Source organism: Numida meleagris, chromosome 1 (assembly GCF_002078875.1).
Source record: "Numida meleagris isolate 19003 breed g44 Domestic line chromosome 1, NumMel1.0, whole genome shotgun sequence".
Classification (NCBI taxonomy): domain Eukaryota; kingdom Metazoa; phylum Chordata; class Aves; order Galliformes; family Numididae; genus Numida; species Numida meleagris.
In genome coordinates, this window is record NC_034409.1 from 171,912,550 (window position 1) to 171,925,443 (window position 12,894).

The window sequence follows — 12,894 nt, forward strand, 5'->3', positions numbered from 1 at the left end:
ACACTCTGTATGGCTCAATTTAGAAGCAAGTAGACTTGGTGCTTCTTCTGTAGCCATTGCATGAGAGGGTCCTTTCCTTCAGCTTCTGTTCAAATCCCGAGCTTCCATTCCATTTGGCTCCTATGTTAGGCAGTGAGACTGGCTCTTCCTGCCTTTATGTTCCTTTTGGAATCAGCAACGACAGAACAAACTCCTTGCTTCTTCTGAATAGGAAAATCTTTGCTTTCCAGCTCCTATTTTTGTACTGGGGCACTGAAGGCAAACTGTGCTCTTCAGCTCTTGCAATGGAAATGAGTAAAATAAGAACCCTTTCTATATATCTCAGAATATTAATGTTTCTAAAAAACAGATATAAAACATATATGTTTACTGTTTTACTATGTGAGCTTTACATAAAAGAAATATTTTGAAATATTTTTGAAATATTAAGAAATACTTTGAATCTTACATTGCAAACTTCACCAACAAAACAATAATGTATAGACATTTTATACACATAATGATACTCAGTGTCCTTCTACATATTTCCTCCATTTCCCTATTCAACATCTCTTTCTGTAACTTAGATTTTTTGTCAATATTTGTAATAAAAAACAAGAAAAATATTTGGAAGACTAGAGCTGGTAGATCTTAAAAATAATATATCTCCTATGATTTAAAAAGTGTAGTGAAATGTACTTAATAAGTGCAAAAAGTGGTTGGTATCAGGATGAAGATAGTATTAACAGCTTAACACATTTTTCTTTACACCTTGGGCTGCTGAAGAGTTGAACACTAAGCTGATAGATGGGTTCAGGTTTATAATTTCTCTTGAGACTTCGGAATTTCTGACAAGGTCCTTGCTGTAAATGGCAATCTCATCCAACTGATAAATTGCTCCACAGTTTGGCCCTTTGTTGAGTAGGAGCTGCTCCCAGCAGCTGAGGTCGATCAGTGGGCTGCAGGCTTCTTGAGTCGAACAGCCATATTCAGCTGCACTGCACGTGAGCAACCAGCTTTCTTTAAATTCAGGTTTTCCAAGAGTCATGGAAAAGGGCACATTTTGGTATTTAGTATTTATTCCAAATTTAACAAAAATACCTGGAAAATTTTCACTGTATAATACAAAAATATATCATAGATCTGTTTTCTATTTCAAGTAGACCATTTCCTCAGACCTCTGTGATTACTGCAGCATAAGCTGTGTACTTATACTTTATTTGCTGGGGAAGGTATGGCTTCAAAACTGTGAAGGTTAAACATTTTAAAGTATGCAGGCTACAGAATAAATCGTTACTGTTTTATAGTGCTGACTGAGCATTACAGCTCTGGGAGAGATGTGTGGAAGAATCAGCCATGTAGGAGGAGTGTTCTCCTCGCAGAGGAAGCCTTCCTAACAGGCCTTGTGCTCCAGTGGGCCCAGTGTTCCCTACCAGACAGCATCACTGTCATCGAACAAGTCTCTAGGTTCAGTTCTTGCTATCTATTAGCATCAATTCCTAAGGAGTAGCTCGTGGGGTTTTGCACTGTGTGAGAGTGATTTGTAGCTCCTCTCTGAAAGGCTTAGGAAAAAAGATAGATTCTGCATGGTTTCTTTGTTTGCACGCCAGGCAGGCAAAGCCAAATGAATGCCTCTGTGGCTCGCAGTGACAGTGACATCACTTTCCATTTTTACGAAGATAAGAGTTACAAACTCCATTACTGCTCCTGGTGTTACTGCCCCTGGGATCTTCAGGTGTGAGCCTCAGCACTTTGGCACTTAAGTAATAACCACATTAACTCAAGGCAAGCAGTGGCTGCAGGAGCCTCTTCCTAACTATGGTGGGACCACTAGAGGAGGACAAAGAACCACGTAGTGGTAACTCCAGCTGCCTGAACACCTTCCCAAGAAACCATAGGGTTGCTTCTGCAAGCTTTTCAACTGAAATTCACCCAGTCTCTGTCCTTCCTGTTCTCTGTATTAGATTCCGTCCAGGCTAGCAAATAGCTAAGACAGAAGTGCTCATACAGATGCTGGTACTTATTGAGCACTCAGCACAAGGAAAACTTCCACCATGCTGTCAAACCACAGCTGAAGTACAGTGCTAGGAGGAGGCAGGAGCTGCAAAGAAACACAATAGTCATGCCAAAACTATTCCGTGCATCATTCCACTGCATGTAATGGCATTTATCACTTGTGAATTTGGCTTGGTATCTTCATGAAGGTAGAGCAAGAAGAAAGCATGTTCAAGAAAGCAGGTGACAAAAACACAATAGTCATGCCAAAACTATTCCGTGCATCATTCCACTGCATGTAATGGCATTTATCACTTGTGAATTTGGCTTGGTATCTTCATGAAGGTAGAGCAAGAAGAAAGCATGTTCAAGAAAGCAGGTGACAAAAAGGTTGCTTTCTATGTGAGTATTATTAAATGGCTCTGAAACTGCTCTTCTGGTCTTGGTGCAGTGTTGGCTTTTGGAATGGGGGCTAAGAAGGTAATAGCTTTAGTCTTTTATCTGGATTTTTTTTTATATTAGATATGAACACACCCTGGAATATTTCTTTGTTCCCAAGGACTCGACTCTAGAAGGCTAGTATGTATGTCAGGAAAAACTTTTTTAGGTAAAAGCACAATATTTTCCCTATTGTAATTCTTGTGAAAACTAACAGTTTTACACCAAGTTGACTTAAGCCCCAATTCAGTCCAGGTACAACAAAATCAAGCAAAATGATTAAATAGTTGAAAAGCTGCCCAACCCACTTTGTGCCAGGCACAGGTCTGCCTGACTGCTTAGAAAGTTTTTAGTATCAGCTGCAAATTGGTGAATAAGAAAGACTAGCTACAAAGTGCGCATTGTTTGAAATTTAGCTTAGGTGACTTCTGTGTGGACATTTGAAAAGAAATGCTGAATTTATTGTTAAGCAATGTCAATTAAAAATTCATTTATTTCATGAGATAGAATTGGTAGTATTTTTTAATTACTTGGACAGTTACAGTTGTCATTCTGTGAGGGCTGCTCCAAAAGTTTATTTTATTCTCTTGGCCTACGACGTCAGGAGATGGCTGTTGGTGGTATGGCAGTAGAAGTTGAACCTTATTGCTGACTGTCGGGGTGACCCTGTGTCCAAGTGTTTTCCTACACCTTATCATCAATATTCCATTACATTTTGTTGCTGTGTGACAGATGGCAGTAGGGGGGCAGTCTGATAGAATGGCATCTGACATGGAAGTGCATATGAAGCGAAGGTGTGTCATTGAGTTCCTCTGTGTGGAAAAAACGGCACCCACTGACATTCATTGACACTTGCTGAATGTTTATGGAGTCCGAACAGTGGATGTGAGCACAGTGAAGTGGTGGGTGGTGCATTTCAGCAGAGGTGACCGCAACAGTGGTCATCTCCCCTGGTGCAGATTTTAACAAGTGCAGCATGCAGGCTCTTGTTCATTGCTGGAAAAACACATAGCCAGTGGTGGTGACTATGTTGAAAAATAGTGTTTTGTAGCTGAGAATTTGCTCTATCAAACAGTGTTATTATGCTCTTTGTATCTGTTGTTGTTTCCATGGCAATAAGTAGGAGACATTCCCTCTGTACTCAGCACTAGTGAGGCCCCACCTCGAGTACTGTGTCCAGTTTTGGGCTCCTCACTGCAAGAAAGACATTGAGGCCCTGGAGCGTGTTCAGAGGAGGGCGACGAAGCTGGTGAGGGATCTGGAGCACAGGCCTTATGAGGAGCGGCTGAGGGAGCTGGGATCGTTCAGTCTGGAGAAGAGGAGGCTCAGGGGAGACCTTATCGTAGTAAGCTGGGGGTCGGCCTCTTTTATCTTGTAACTGGTGACAGGATGAGGGGGAATGGCCTCAAGTTGCGCCAGGGGAGATTTAGGCCGGACATTAGGAAATACTGCTTTTCTGAAAGAGTGGTCAGGTGCTGGAACGGGCTGCCCAGGGAGGTGGTGGAGCCACCGTCCTTGGAGGTGTTCAAGAAACGTTTAGATATAGCATTGAGAGACATGGTTTAGTGGGGTAATTGGTGGTAGGTGGATGGTTGGACTGGATGATCTTGTAGGTCTTTTCCAACCTAGCTAATTCTATGATTCTATGATTCTATTACTTTCAGAGCAATCTATTGCTTAGTAGTAACTTACTACTAAGAAGGTAACAGCTTCTAGGGGCCGTAAGGATTTCTCCTTTCTTTAAATTCAGTCCTTCCTGTAATATATGATCACATGTGGCATAGAATTATCACTAAGATAACACTTGCTAGTGAGAAACTCTTGCTTTTAAAAGACAGAAAAATGGCCATCTGTATGTCTCACTTAAATTATTGGTTTTTTTTGTTTGTTTGTTTTTGAGTCCAAAACCATGTAATCATAGAATGGTTTGTGTTGGAAAGGACCTTAAAGATCATCTAGCTCCAGCTGCCTGCCATAGGCAGGGGTACCTTCCAATTCCAATTGATAATTACAAATTTCTTTTTAAATTGCCTTAATTTTGTAAGTCAGTTCTAGCATAGAACCTTGCAGGGTTTTCCTATAGCGTTTTAAGGATTCTGAATTTGAAGAACCTGATTCTGCGCTGATTGCAGTAACTGGCAACTTGGAGAGGGTAGGATTAGTCTCTTAAAGGTACATTTCCAGACGTGTAGAAAATAAAATATATCTGTAAAGATGTAAAAGGATACATGATACAGCATTTCTGCCTCATATAATTCCACTAATCTGAGAAAATGGGAAGCTGAGGAACATTATGTTTCATGAAATATGTATTGTTTCTTTTAGCTAAGTCTTAAAACTACAGCTTACTCAGACTGCTAATTAAGTTGATCTGAGGCATGTTGGCATCCTTCAAAAACATCACAGCTTTACATTACTGATAATTTTCTTCATCTAAAAAGGCAAAGGTTTAAACATTTACATTGAAGTCAACATTCAAATCATTTGTCAAGAGCTTTTTTTCTTGTACTTTGGTTCATGGGCCAAGTGGTGTCCAGGTTGTGGTTCCCATCCTGCTAGGGATTCTTTGCTGCTAGTTTTGATTACCAGTGTCTTTTCATGGGTAAAGCAGATGCATGGCACAGTTTGACATTGCTAGTGGAGTGCCAATGTTGGCATTTTTTGTTTTGTAAACATATTGTGCATAAAGTTTGCCATGCTTTTTGTCCTCTTTCCTTCTTGTCTGCTCACCAATGCATGTTTGTCAAAATCTCTGACAATAAGAGTCACTCTGGACTCTTAGCAAAAATGTAAAGTGAATTTCCACAGTTAAACTCAAATTTCTCCTCTTGTGTATGTTCACCTACTTATAAGGCAGAATGGATGCAATACACTCAATGGCTGGCTGATGTACTGCAGAACTCAAAATACTCAGTAGCTTATTTTAAAGTGCACCTTTTCATTTGCTGCTTTTGTTCGCATGGTCTTTTTGTTGTCTGCCTTGCTAGGGTGTGTATGTGGAACAGTGATGTAAGTGCAATATATATTGTGCTTCCTTAGGTATTGATAGACTTTGTGTCTTATGATCACTTATGATTATGAGCACTGGGGAGGAAATACTGTTTCTCTTCAAGTGCTGGTGTGCAACGGCTACACATTATTCCTAGATGATTCAAATTGGATGGGCACTGAGTATTCCTTTTGGATGGCTTTGTTCCCCTGGGTTGTATGCTCCTTTTACCGAGGCCTGCGGCAAACCATCACTGATAGTGTCAGCAGAGACCAAGGTGATGAAGCACTGGAGATCTGTTGTGTAGAGATGTCCTTTGGAAAACTGTCCTTTGGAGTGCAGTCACCTCTGTCTACAGCCTTAGTGTTTCAGGATTGTCCTTTAAATGATACAGAAAAGCAGCTCCTGTTTTTTTGGCAGAAAGCACTCCCCCACACACACTTGAGGCTCTTTTCTTCTCTTTGCCTCCTCTCTTGCCCCTAAAAGTGAGGAAAAACTTTGCCAAGAAAACACATTTGTTTGGGCCATGGGCAGAGGCAGTAGATACTCAGCTGTGGTTTGGATTGCCGGACTGGTAGGCGCAGAGGGAGCAGATAATGTCGAGATTTCCTCTGAATTCTTGGTCTGTTTTTCTCCTATGGTTACAGGCAGCAAGTGTGACTGTTCTCAGTCAGCATTTCCCACAGTCTGTAAGACTTATCTGACAGCCGAGTTCATGTCAGCTGTCCAAAACTAACTGGAAGATATCTTCCTTTTGCCACTCCTGTGCTGTTAGTGCTTATCAATGACACTCTCCAACTTAAATGGCTGGTTAATTTACAGACATACTGAGACAACTGCTCTTCTACTGCAGCCTCATTGAGTTCAGAGAGTTGCACTGGGAAGGAGCTTGGCTGAGGTGTCTGAAAAGCGTAAGTGGTAAGAACATGATACGAACAGAATCAAGAGCTGTGCCACAGTCAAAGCAAAAAGGAAGCCCAGAGCTTTGGCAGGGCTCCCATTTCAGATTTCTGGAGTGTGATTCAACAAGGTGTTCATGTTTTACAGCTGGTGCTACAAGAGAAAAGATGTTATTTTACAGCAAAACAGTTCCAGTGTTTCCACATCAAAACGTGCCTGTGTTAAAAAAGAACAAAAGGAAAAATAAGTCACAAGATTGCAGAACACAAATTCTATTGAGAATCGCAATGACTTTGAAATCTGTTAGAGACTTTCAAAAATACAGAGTGAAACTGAGATTTTCATACTCAAGCTGAGATTTTTAAATGAGCCTACAATGGCTAAGTACTGAAATCCCACTGAAAGTGGCCCCCTGAGTACCTTTTCTATCAGTGGGATAGGAGAGAGGCACTCTCAGAGTGTGAAATCTTTTCCAGCTGGAGCAAGTCCTCCTCCACAGATCTCCTCCAGCAGCTCTTCCAGGCAGCTGTTTTTGGGTCGAATGTTATAGGACAGCTATCTCCCTCCATCTCCCCACCTCCCTTAGTTCTCTTTCAACAACGGATTCCTAAAATTAAGGTGTATGAGTCTTATATCTATTACTTTTGACATTTTCTTAGATTTTCTGATTAGCAGATGGTTAGAAAGAATGAAATGTAAAAATGAGCATTTTAAAATAGTTTAACTCAGTTAATTCAGTTAGCCTGGACTAGCAGCACAAACACACAGCACTATAATCAGAGCACTTTGTTCATTGCTCTGCAGGCTTCTCTACACCATGCATATTTCCTACCTACCACATTTGTTTCATAGAGTCCTCTGGGCTCTTTTATCTAAGCTCATTCTCTTCATATCCTTCTTTGCAAAGTCCAGTTTTAGTTTCTTCTCTCTCACCATTTCCATTGACTACTCTGTTTCCTCTTAAATGCACTGATGCTTCCCAGTCTGCTTACTTTCCTGCTCATCATGCCTTATTGTATAGTAGTCTTCCTTCCTTCTCTCTGCCCCTCCTGTTGGCTCCACCCCAAACCTCTGTGTTCTCCAGAGCTCCCAAGTCCTCTTTGGTTCTCAGTGAAATGGGCAATGGACTATGCAAGCTCTAAACCCACACATAACACTCATCTCCCTAACCTTGCTATCAAAACATTTTTTTGTTTTTCCTCTTGCTGGTCAATTAACCTATTAAGATCTATCATTACATCAGATATGAATATGGGTGATTTTAAATCATGGCTTTTTCATGCCTGGGCAGGGTATTTCCAGACTAAATTCCCAAACACAAGCATATTCTGGAGTCCTCCTTGTACTGTCGATATAAGTTGATATAAAAGTTGATAAGTTGATATAAAAGTGATACACTCATCAGCTCAGTTGTGATAAATATGATACCCATATTTAAAAAGGAAAAGAAGACATTGTAGGCAACAAAAACAATTACAGCTGCCCATATTAATTATCACATACATTTCTGAAAAAATAAAAGCAACCAAAACACAACAAAGGAAGCTATAATACATCCAGTCAGAATACAGACGTAGGATCCACTGTGACTCTGTAAAAGAAAAGAGAAGCAGCTTTTTCATGGGAAAACAGGAAAAGATAAAACTTATCTGGGCTTTCCAAGCTAGTATTACAGATATCTTCAAAACAGATAGGAAACCACCTGAGAAATCAAAGTGTGTGAAGAAAATATTCATCCTTGAACAAAAACTTTATGAAAGATCATAAACACTCACATTAAAATTTTTCATCTTTAGAATGAAGAGAGGCTAATAACAGGTCGCCTAAAAGACCTTTCCTAGGAAAAGTACTATTTAAAGCTTCTGTATCTTGACAAGTGAGTGATCAGATGGCAAAACTCCCAGTTCCTTGGGTACTGAGAATCAAATTCAGATCACCAAAGCAAGGTGATTTGACAGCTTCAAAGCAAACGGGATTTCAATTTACCTAAGTGTGAGGTAATGCTGGGAATGATTGAAGCATTCACTGATATCACATTCTTGATGAAGTATTCCCAGTTCAGAAAAACACCTAAGCAACACCATGGACAGCTTAATTAAAACGGCCCAGTGAAAACAGCTGTTCAATTTGCAGCACTCGTCACAAAAGCAAATAAAATGCCAATTTATGTGAACCATACAGAAAATTGTTGATTGTACTGTAATCACAGAATCAGGGAACTATATCACAATCATTTCAGCACTGTCAGCATTGCAAAAGAGAAGGCCATAAAGAATGATGTGCAGAGAAAATGAAAAATCATTTTACTTAAAGAACTAATAAGAAATCATATTGCAGTAATAAATTTCATTTTTAAGTTATGGAGATATCCAATGAACATAAGAAACAGAACAAGTAGCACCCTAAGTTGCTGGAACCTGTTTTCCCAGTGATGAGGACCATCAGATCAGCCAGAATATGAAGGGGGTTATGCTCATATATTCTTGAGGAGCACAATGGAAACGAACAGGGAAAGGAAAGTGGACACACTGGAAGAAATCTTTCAGTAAAGCATCCAGGAATTTTGAAAATTATCTCAGCAAGTCAACAATTTCACCATTAATGTAAAGTTGTTACTAGTGCTTAGTCTAAATTCTGTGGGATTTTTTTTGATGAATGATTGTGCCCCTCTACTCTGCTCTCACGAGACCCCACCTGGAGTACTGCGTCCAGTTCTGGGGCCCCCAACACAAGAAGGACATGGAGCTGCTGGAGCGAGTCCAGAGGAGGGCCATGAAGATGATCAGAGGGCTGGAGCACCTCCCTTATAGGGACAGGCTGAGAGAGCTGGGGCTCTTCAGCCTGGACAAGAGAAGGCTCCAGGAAGACCTTATAGCAGCCTTCCAAGACCTGAAGGGAGCCTACAGGAAAGCTGGGGTGGGACTTTTCAGAGGGCATGTAGAGACAGGATGATGGGAAATGGCTCTAAACCGGAAGAAGGTAGATTTAGACTAGATATCAGGAAGAAATTCTTTACTGTGAGGGTGGTGAGACACTGGAACAGGTTGCCCAGCAAGGTTGTGGATGCTGCCTCCCTGGAAGCATTCAAGGCCAGGCTGGATGGGGCTTTGAGCAACCTGGTCTAGAGGGAGATGTCCCTGCCTGTAGCAGGGGGTTGGAACTAGGTGATCTTCAAGGTCCCTTCTAGCCTAAACCATTCTATGATTCTATCATTCTATGATTCTATGATTAGGACAGTCTTTGTAGGAAGGGAGCCTGTCCCTGTTGATGTTAGAGAAAACCTTGAATTTCATCAGCTGTGCACTAAAAGGTAATTACTCTCTGTACAAAGTAGGGTAAGGTGCTACTGTGACTTTCTAGTAGCATATACAACCCACTTTGCATTTATCCTGCCCAGCTATAAAAGATGAGCTATGGGACAGGAGGGAGAAGAATAATCCAAATCTGCGTAAATCCTAAAGGAGGATAATGTTTTCCAGACGAAATTGTATTCTTTATGACTTTACTGACAGCGATGAACACCTTTAGATCCCTGCAAAACCATTTAGCAACATTTCAGAATAGAAATTGGGAAAAGCTGACGACTCTTATCGTCAGTCCAGTCCCATTGCTGTACAATGCGGCAGGTGACGGGAACACTTCCTCTAGCTCTGCCTTTGGCACACTGGGCAGTGACAGAGCAGTCCCTGCTGTTGCCTTTCTTGGGAATTAAGCTGCATTACAAAGAACAACTTTCCATCTCGAGAGAGAAAAGAAGAATATCTTAATATTTTCTAGCTTTCTCCCATGATGTTTGATGTTTCTGTTCATGTAAGGATAATTTCATATCATGTTAAAATACTGTTAAAAGCAAACAGGTAAATAGCATAGATTTTTTTTGCCTCTTACATGAAGAAGTTGAACTCTGTCTGGAAGATCACAATAATTTGTTCCTTAAGTGGTGGGGACTATTTCATTTTCACAGTGGCATTCTTTCATAGAGATTATGATTACACAGCAGCACGTCGGTGCTCTTAAAATCTGCTGCTCATATGTATGTAGTACTGTCCATATAAAGATATAATATAGCTTTGTTTCCAAGATACTGTATATTGATTGAAATTAGGCCATTTTGTGAACCCGCTCAACTACATGCAAAAGGTAAGAACAGTATAAGCAAAATGAAGGTGAAGAAGCTACAAATTTGGTGTCACAAATCATTTTTAGACTTCCAGTTCACAGCTACTTATGTTTTACCTACCCATTGATATGAAGCCATTACTGAACCAAACTGGGTCGTCCTTTGATAACTTTCTTCCCCCCTGCTGTCTTGAGCAGTGTTGAGGGCAGTACTATGGGCCTGTTCATGTTTCAACCAAAAAAAGTAAAGCCCTCAGCAACTCACAGTAAACTGCTCTCTGTTCAGCTCTAAAATCTGAAACTGCAGTTGTTACTGCTGATTTGCTAATCTAACACAGACGTCGACATTTCCTGGTTACTGTAAACAATGAAATGCTTTTGGAGTTAATGGAATACAGGTGCTGCCTGACACTACCAAAATGTTCTCACAGAAACAGAGACATTTTTAGATGGAAAGAGTTGTAGATCCACCTAGGCCAGCCCCTTCTTCACAGCATGAACATCCTGCTTCTCAGTGGGATTACCCAGATTTGTTAAATGTCATGAAACAAGCATTCTTCCTGAGCTTAAGTTCCTTAACACCAGCAGGAAACAGGGTACTACTGAGCTGCTGGAACACAGACCAGTGTAAGGCCAGAGCTGGGTGATGGAGAGGGCTTAGCTGGGCTCTGGTGTGCCAGGGAAACCTTCCCCATGGGGCTGTGGGAAAGGATGCTCAGCCGCAACCAGACTTTACCTCACATATGACCCAGAAAGTACCACAACCAGCTGACCATTCCTTGTTTACTGGGGTAGCAAAAAGAAATTTAAAATCGGCCTTAATGTAATGAATAGAGACATCATATAATTGTTTGGGTTAATAGGGGTTAACTTGGGCCTCAGCCAAATTGTGACTTTGGTCATTAGAATTTGCCTACCTGAAATCCTATCCCCTACTGCAACTGGACACGACATTCTTTATTTCCCGTCGAAAACTGTTAGTGGCATTGCTTTGCCATTACGCAGCTGCTCTGCTCAACTCCAGAAATGGCTGCATTTCAATTCCATTAAATATTTTCAAAAATCTGCTAAATAAGTTAAATAGTAGATGTGCAACAGGTAGCAAAGGAAGCTCTGTAAAAATGCACAGCTTACAACATATTGTTATTGGCAATATCCTCCCATCAGTCAGTAGCTTAAAGTCTGGGAAAGTGTGTGTGCACAAGAGCAGTTGCGTAGCTAAAGTTCTTACTTACAAGTAAGTTGGTCTTGGCAACAGCTCCACTGCTTTGTTGTTAGAACCTGTTGTCAAAACTGATCAAGTTCGACCACGTAATCCAGGAGAGTTTTAAAAAAAAAAAAGAACAAGCTCTCAGGTCTCTGAACCAATATCCAGATATGCTATGTGCTAAATTGCTACTGACTACTGCAAGGCTTTCTTACACAAATGTTCCAATTATTTCAACTGTGATGATAATAACAGCTGGAAACTTGAAATAAACTTTTTTTAAAAGCCCTGGTTTATACAAGGTCCCAGTACAATATTAAGGAAATGAGCACTTTGAGAGCAAAGAAAAATGCAGTTTAGAATAGTGTATTTTTGTCAAGCAACTAAGAAGTGGGGAAAAAGAATCAGATCCCAGAAGCTAGAATGAAAAGAATGGGGGCAATATTCTGTGCTGAGGAATTTCTTGTTTCAACATATCTGTGCACTTTTTCAGGGACATTGATCACCTCAAAAAGTCAAGCTCTTAAAAAATACTGTATTTAGACACATAAAACATATTCCACATTCCCAGTTGCTTAATCTTTGAAGAACTGGCTGTTTCTACAGTGACTAGCTTTGCCCAGCCTAGGCTTTTGTATCTGCAATATACTGTGTTTTAAAGATGTCCACAGAGCATCTTATGAAAGGAAGCAAAAGTTTATTGGCACTTGGTTTATTTTGGCCATTCTTCTCTGCTGAGAGATAGGCAAGGACTTTCGTGGCTGCAGGTCAGAGAGGATTTCAGTTTAAGTTTTTTCTTCTGCAAGAAGGGGGCACTGGAGGTGCTCTTTTTACTTAGACAACAGCCATCCATGCCATGGTTATCTCCATGTCCTTTTTGTTGCCACTTACAGAACTCCTGCCTCTCACACAGGGCCTTCCCCTCGAGTTCAGCATTAGAATCATAGTATCATAGAATATCCCGAGTTGGAAGGGACCCATACGGATCATTGAGCCCAACTCCTAACTCCATTCTTGAATGACAATGTAGACTGAGTTAAGGAGGCAAGGTAAGGAAGGTAGAGGTATTATTTGGAAAGAATGTGCAGGAGCTAGCTACAGCTGAGATGTGAGAGGTAGAGAGAAGTCCAAGTTAAAAGTGGCTGGCATGTGAAAATCCCACTCCACTGTAAAAACAGGAAAATGGCAGTTATTTTCTATTGAAAAGAAAGAAGGAAGGAAGGAAAGAGGGAGGGAGGGAGGGAGGGAGGGAGGAAGGAAGGAAGGA

At 40.8% G+C, this 12,894-nt stretch overlaps 1 protein-coding gene and 1 long non-coding RNA gene across 3 annotated transcripts in view; one reads left to right on the forward strand and one right to left on the reverse strand.

Moving 5' to 3' along the window:
- STARD13 (StAR related lipid transfer domain containing 13) overlaps nucleotides 1-12,894 on the forward strand; it is a 253,667-nt gene that overhangs the window by 89,839 nt on the left and 150,934 nt on the right. The window lies entirely within an intron of this gene.
- LOC110388603 overlaps nucleotides 4,633-12,894 on the reverse strand; it is a 17,074-nt gene continuing 8,812 nt past the window's right edge. The window contains exons 4-5 of one of the 2 annotated variants that reach the window (XR_002432926.1): nucleotides 10,542-11,713; nucleotides 4,633-6,517 (exon numbers count right to left, since the gene is read on the reverse strand). This is a non-coding gene — a long non-coding RNA (uncharacterized LOC110388603). Of the gene's footprint in view, nucleotides 6,518-9,406; nucleotides 11,714-12,894 lie in introns of those variants that run through there. The other variant, XR_002432925.1, reaches the window with a different exon arrangement.